Below are 7,783 nucleotides of genomic sequence, written 5' to 3' on the forward strand. Positions count from 1 at the left end.
AGTGGATCCCCTACTCCTGGAGACATTCAAGGTTATATTGGGCTGTGCTCTGAGCACCCTGATCAAGCCATAGATGTCCCTGTTGCAGGGGAATTGGACTAGATGGTCTTTAACAGTCTCTTCCAACCCAAACAATACTGTGATTCTATGATCTACATCAGGAGGTACATGATCTCTACAAGGCAGGTGGTAGTTTAAGTTTTCTAGAGTGTATTAATTTTAGAAAAACATGTAATATAGTCTGAAGAACTTTGCAGTTCGAAGATATCTTTTAATAATTTTTATCACTGTTATACATTTTTTACAGTGAGTACTATGTCACAGTTTTTTTCATCTCTTAGGAGGACCCATGGCAATTAATAAAGAATGTTTACTTAATAGCCTGAACCAAATCTCCAAATTTCCATGTATTGATTTGAGTCATCCTTTGGGGCACCTCAGTGATGGATGTAAACCTTAATCTGTGTTTTACAGATAATATAAATTATCCATTTTTACTACATTTATTTTTGATAGTGCATTTTTAGGATAGAGAGATCAATTATGACATCTATAAGGCCAGAATACAGTGCATAGAATTATTTTTTCTATAGTTTTTTTTCCATTAGCTACTACTTGCAAATTTACTGCAACGAATTATTAGAGTAAGAAAACACTTCTTAATGGTAATAGTTCTACAGTTCTACGCACTAATTGCTGTCTGTACGTGGCACCACACTTTGTCAACCTGACTGAAGCTGCAGTCTCTTTAGGATAGCTACCTTCTTCTTTTTCCTTTTCTTTTTTATATTCTTTGTACAGTGCCTAGCAAAATGGAGCTATGTCAGTGACTAGACCAATCAGGAACTATGACTATACAAATGTTAATTGATCCACTGCAGTGGTGATTATGGTTACAGATATGCAACGCTTGGCTAAATGACACATATAACTCAGCAGATACTATAGGAGAATGTGCATATAAATAGCTAATCCAAGACAGAGGCCTTACTTTGTCTGTGCAGAAGGAAGTGAAGCACAGAAACGAGGAGCTCTTAGATTATGTAGTCCTTGATTCTCCAGGCACAGAGAGGAGAACCAGCTGGGGAGTGCCCTTACTTAAAGGTTCCAGTTGTGTCAATAATTTCCAGATTATTCAAGAGCGTTGGAACAATGCATCAGATTATTTCCAGTGGAAGGGACCTCAGACAACCATCTCCTCCAGCCTCTTGCCCAAAGCAAGATGAGCACTGAATTCAGACCACTTCACTTGGGGATTTTTTTAGTTACAACTTGAAAATTGATTGATAATGCACAGCTTCCCTGGGTAATGTTCTCCAGAGCTTTTCTGTCCCTTTGGTGACTTTTTTTCTTCAAACAAATGAACAAATATATTGTATTCATTTTAGTAGAATATATTTAAATTCCTACTTTTATTTGGGAAAGATTATGTTCTATGTGAAAAACTGTTTTTTATTTTTAATAAAATATGAACATAGAGGAAAGTCCTACTTGTGGCTTTACATTTACTACTCTCCTTGTGATATTTTCAGTCTCCAGGGGTCTTGTATGAAAATGATGGAATTTTAATCTTGTGACAACTGTTACTTAGGAAGATGAAATTTGTTAAACAATTTTATGAGCTATCCCCATTTTTATTAATGTTCACAACACAGAACTGACAGTTGTAACTTTAGACTCAAACACGACATTGAGGCTCACAGAAACCCATGAATGCACTGCACAGTGAAATCATGCTTTGATGTCAATATTGCTTTTCAAGCTGAATATCTTTATGGATGAAAATAGTCATTTTGAACTATTTTTAAAAACCCTGCAGAATTTGTCAACTCTGTAACTGACACAGTTATCAACATAAACTGAAGGTGGATAATTCTCAGCTGTTCCTTTGCTATAATTTTTGGCTTATTCAGAGGACCATAGGCAATACGTTAAGAAAGGCCCATGTGAGAATCTGAACTCCCACATACTGCAGATCACAGAATTTCCCCCAAACTACGTAATTTTTTTTCAGAATCATACAAAATACTGAAGTAGCTTAGTAAACAAGAAAATAAGATTTAAATTATTTAATGAAGAACTCACTTTAAAAACTTTCCAGTACGATTTGTGGATACAGTGAATAATATGCAAACACAGGAGGAAGAGATTTATAAAGTTAAATCTTTTCGTTGCATCGTGTGTGTTTATAATTTACCAAAATTAAATGCAGAGTTATACACAAACTGTCAGTGACCAGCATATTAGCTGTCATAATACAACAAACTAGTGATAAAAATGAAATGAGCAAGCATTAGTTTTTACATATTGTATGCTGTAGGCAGACCAGTCATGAATAAATTAGTTGGCAGTAGTGGAAAGGTAGTGTTTCACTAGGATTTTTCTTGTTTTTCCAGAAGTGTAAGGAAGGGGTAAGACAATCTTTGAGCTGAGCTGTCATTATTGCTAACTATTTTTCAACCTTTAAGAATCTGTTTTAATCAAAATTATTAACTCTGTAGTGCAGAGGTTAATACTGATAGAAATTCCTCACTGGAGAGTGTTGAGATGGAGGAATAAGAGACGCTCATAGTGCTTGGTTGTCAGGGTACCCAATGGATGGATTTGGCTCTGAGTGCAGGCACAGAGCACCATGCTGGCTGCAAGCAGAAAAGAAGCTCTTTGTTGGTTGCTTTTAGACTTGCTGCTTGGTCCAGAGTTTGTCAGTGTTGTGACAAGTGTTAGAAATTAATCTATAATTATTTTAAGCGTTGATTATTTTATGATGACTATATCAACTGTTTGTAAATTGCTTTGCATGTAATTATCATGTTAAATTATGTATTTTTCTATGTCTTAGATTAGTCTAATTAGGCTACTGTATTAGTAGATAAATAATATTTATGACTTACTATTTATTTATAGTTTCATTCCTGCTAAACTAAATGGAGCCTTTGTTATGTGCTTCATGAGGGAAGTTGTCTCTGTTCTCCTTTTCTATAGGTGTGTTTTCTCTAATATAGTTTCACTTCACTTTTGGAAAATGTGTTTTTAGATCATCAGCAAGCACAGAGCACATACATTTTGGAAAAAGCTTCTGCACCATAGTCTGTTACTACGGACATCGGACAATCTTGCAGTGTAAACTCCCTTATGTACTTTTAAAATGAAGTACCTGGGCTTGTTTACTGTAAGGGTCTTGCTAGTTTAAAGACAAACAGCCTATAGCCTGAGGCCTGACTGAGGAGAAATGCAGCTCAACAGCTCAGGAAAAGTGGAGTGAAAAAAAAACACCATATACCCTGGCTGCTTCTTTCAACTTTTTTTATTAAGTGTAGATACCAGTTCTCATACTAATGACAACGATCTAAAGACAGTTGTATCTTTTGTGAAGTTTGGCATGACCTAAAGGCTGCTTCTGTGGTCAGTGATCCCTTACCCTTTGACAAACAGAAATCCCCTCCTGCTGCCCTCTCCCATCCCATGCTAGCAGCCTGCATTTGGGAGCTAGCTGCCCTATGATAACACACTGCTGCCACAGAGCTCCTTGGGGCTGGGGAAGTGCCTCAGTGATCGGGTCTGCACAGATTTTCACATTGCTGTGCCACTTTTGGTGAAAAATAATAAAGTTATCAGCTTAGTTCTTTGTCTGTGCTAAGTTAATTTGATGATCTCTGTTTTTCAACAATTGCCAAACTCTTCATAAGTGCTATTCCTTAATACATTTGCCTTGTGTTCGAGGAAGATGTTGTATGTTACTGTTCTTTTGTGATGTTCAATTACTGTATGACATTTCTTTAAAAGAATGATTCACTATTTTTGAAAGAAATATTTCCCAAATGCTGAACTGCCCATCATGTTTTTAGTGATAAATTAACAGGATACAAAACTGCAGTGTGTGAAGAAAGGTTGTCTTGCAATAAAAGTGCCTGAGATTTCTTAAACCTTTTCTTGTTGTTGCTGTTGTTACAATGTCTCAACATCTGATAAATATTGTGGAGAAGAGTATTGGTGAGGATAATTTAACAAACCTCTAAAAGAATTAAAAAATGAGAAAAAATCTTTTAGCATTATCAAATCAATTAAAATAAATTCTCCTTTCTGATAAATTCCTCTAGCAGTTTCTAAATGCTTGATGCTCTCATTAGAAAATCAGAAAGCGATGCACATACCCATGCAAAACAGCCCCTGGTTGCTGCAGTACTTGATTCAGTTCCTCTTGAAGTCAGAGTGTATCAATTTAGGTCAGAGTGCTGAAGCAGACCCACCAGGATGGCTGGAAGAATCACTTCTAGCCATTTCATATATTTATTCTTTGATGAATAGCCTCAGGTTCTGCCACATCCCTGAGACAGATGTGGAAACTTGGGTCTAAAGCTCATGTGTTGCTGTTATAAGTTCTTAAAGCTCTTCAAAGCATGAGGATAAAGTACTTACCACATGAGGACTGGAGAACCAGCAAGCTAATATAACCAAACCACCCAAAAGAAAGAATTGAGCAGAAGCATGTGCCTGGAATTCTGTTCTTAGGCATCAATCCAAGAGTGCTGCAGGGCATTTTTGTGAAACCTGCTTCATCCACTTAGCAATTTCTGTCTTCATTCTCCAATATTCTCTAACAAGACAGGATACAAGAAAACTTCTCTTGTGCTGAGCGGTTTGAACCCACAGTTTTTACATCCCAGAAGAGAGCCAGAAGTTACCAGGCTATATGATGTATTTTCCTCCTGACAAACTGTGTAGGCAAGAAAGAAAAGTTAATGAGCCCGAAAAGGATAGCTGTAAATCAGTACCATGGACAGTGAGCTATGAGGGGAATGTCTGCGCCTGGCAGCTGGCACCAGATCACGCTTCTGCCTTCTCCCACTTTCAACCCTCCAACGAGTGGGGAGGGACCTTTGCCCCTGGCGAGTTAAGGGTTAGGGCATCCTGCTGTAGCAGAATTTTGGTCGCACGCCCCAGAGAACAAGAGATATAGGGACATTCAGAGATGTCTAAATTATGAACCAATCTGAATAGAGAATAATATTTCCAGTACTAAGCAGGCAAGCAGATTCTAGAGATTCCTTTGGCTTTTGGATGCATAAACACATTAAAAATAATAATAAAGATATAAAAATAAAAAAAAAATCAAGTCCATAGCTTACATTAAAATACAGAAGTTGGACATTTAGGACAAAAACTTTATTGTAGGTGCCTTTTTAACATGTGATGCACTGGGATTTATCAGACTAAGAGGCTTGGCCTAGACCCTGCATCACTGAGATAAATTGTGCTTCACCCTGAATATTATAATTCATACTATGTGATATCCATCTTTATCTGTGCACATCATGAGTGTAGCCAGCAAAGCAGAAACAAAGTGGCAAGCTTATGTACTAAAGCTACGCAACATAAGCATTCCAAGCATGTGTAGCTAAGCCTCAAACATTTGATAGCTTTTAATATTTGGCTCAACAGAGGTAAACAGAATAAAAGTACCTTGTTTATCATAGTGTTTGCTTGAATGCATAACGAATGGCAAAAGAATGTTCCACTCTCCTAGACAACTTCTCTGAACAATTGTCCTTTGTAAGACACTTACAGGAGAAGAAAAAGAAAAAGAAAAAGAAAGAAAAAGAAAAAGAAAAAGAAAAAGAAAAAGAAAAAGAAAAAGAAAAAGAAAAAGAAAAAGAAAAAGAAAAAGAAAAAAAAAGAAAAAGAAAAAGAAAAAGAAAAAGAAAAAGAAAAAGAAAAAGAAAAAGAAAAAGAAAAAGAAAAAGAAAAAGAAAAAGAAAAAGAAAAAGAAAAAGAAAAAGAAAAAGAAAAAGAAAAAGAAAAAGAAAAAGAAAAAGAAAAAGAAAAAGAAAAAGAAAGAGAAAAAGAAAGAGAAAGAAAGAAAGAAAAAAGGAAGAAATGAGAAGGGAAAATGAAAAAAAAAAAAAAAAAGAGGAGCAGGAAAGAAGTAAAGGAAGGAATGGGGAGAGACAGAGAGAGAAGGAGAAGGTAACCTACAATTTGCAAGTTCTGAGTCTCACCTTTCAAAACTGGTAATGATCCATGTACAAGACTGACAACTTTTGCTGACATCCTTCTTGGATTTGAAAAGTTCAGTTTGCATAATATAGAAAACCATGTGCTGGCTTGTGCTTTCTTTAGATGCTATTTTAGTGCATCAGAGGAGAAGGAAATGGATAGGATAGATAGATTTTCTCTGTTCACACTGTGAAAGCAGATGGAGTTTTGCACCCATTAAGAACAATTCTTCAACTCCAGTAAGCCATTAACCCTTTCATGGTTGCACAACACAATTTCTGTGTAGCAGTTATAGAATTTGTGGCTTATGCAATATCTCACAAAACTACTGAAATTCTTCAGTGTGGAACATACTTCATATAATCATAGATTATGAATAAAGTATTTTATTTAGAGTCAAACTTCTCAGTCCCTTCCTGCAGCTGCCTCAGTCTCAAGCAGTGTTGCATTTTCAGGGTGTTTTTACAGACCACATGCATAAAGCAGTTTGTATTATGCATAATGCAGACAAGATCAATAAAAGATACTAAATGAAGTTACTGTGAGTAGACAGTCTTCTGCTTCTGCTACACAGCCATGTGCAGACTAAATCACAGGAAATCTAAACCTTCTCCTTTGCTAATGGGAGATGGAAATTCCCACCTGCTCTCTGAGTCCCCTTCAGAGCTGGCAAAGTATGGGACAGCAGATTTCTATTCAGATGAGCGTCTTGTTTATAAGCTCCCTCAAACTATGTTATGATCAAAGGTAGCTACGGCTGGTCCCTAGCCAAGCCTCTCCCGAGGACTTTAACTTGCTCTGTCACCTGGGAGCACAGCTCTTGAAAGAATTCTGGAAGCAATCTTCTGATAGTGGTTACCATTACTAGCAGTCTATAGTCCAAGGGTGTGTCCTCAACCAGATTCAGCTTCTTCAGCAATTTCCAGAGCAAATGTCCTGTAAATACATCTTGACTCTTCTTCCTCATTGACATGACAAATGCAGAGCTATCTCTGATTTTCAACCAATGGAGTGTTTTCCTGACAAGGAGATGGTGTTAATTTAAATGTAAAAAATACTTGAAGAAAAAAATAGTAATAAGTGTTTCTATCTGCTGAATTATGTAGGGCCTTAGCAAAATTAGAAAGATGTTTTAGGTTAGCAAAGCAAGTGAAAATAAAAAAACTTTCGAGAGACTTGTGGCAGACAACATTAATGGAGGATGTGAACTAGTTAGCTGTGGATCAGAGCTGCAGAAAATACCTTTCATTTTACTCTTAAGAATAGTTAACCCCTTTCAGTGTGATTACCCAATGTTGAGAGACACATCCTGAAGAAATCCATTTGTAAATAAAATACATACACTTTTCCTACGTAAATAAAATCACATCACTTCATTACGGTTGCAAATTATATAGAACTTCTTCCCAAAATACATGCTCCCCTAAGATAAAACTATGCATCACAGCAGGACTGCACAATTCATTGCCAACATTATATTGCCTTCTTTCTTAAATGTGAAAATAGCTGAAGATTGATTAGAATGAGGAACTGGTTTGGTTTGGTTGTTTGTTTTCATGTTTTTTTTCCCCTCTAGCTACTAAGACTTCAAAGGACAGAAGCAGAGAAGATGGTTTTGTAGCTATGTATTACAACAAATATAAAAGGGAAATATTGCTTTGTAATTTCGATTATGGCCAAGACAGCATTGAAACTACATTAGCAATACTCATAAATGCAAAAAGTATCATAAAATAATTAGATGGTTTGAATTTGGTTAACATTTTAGCATTTGCAGGTGATAATGCCA

Source organism: Phasianus colchicus, chromosome 1 (genome assembly GCF_987193195.1).
Source record: "Phasianus colchicus chromosome 1, bPhaCol1.hap1.1, whole genome shotgun sequence".
NCBI lineage: Eukaryota > Metazoa > Chordata > Aves > Galliformes > Phasianidae > Phasianus > Phasianus colchicus.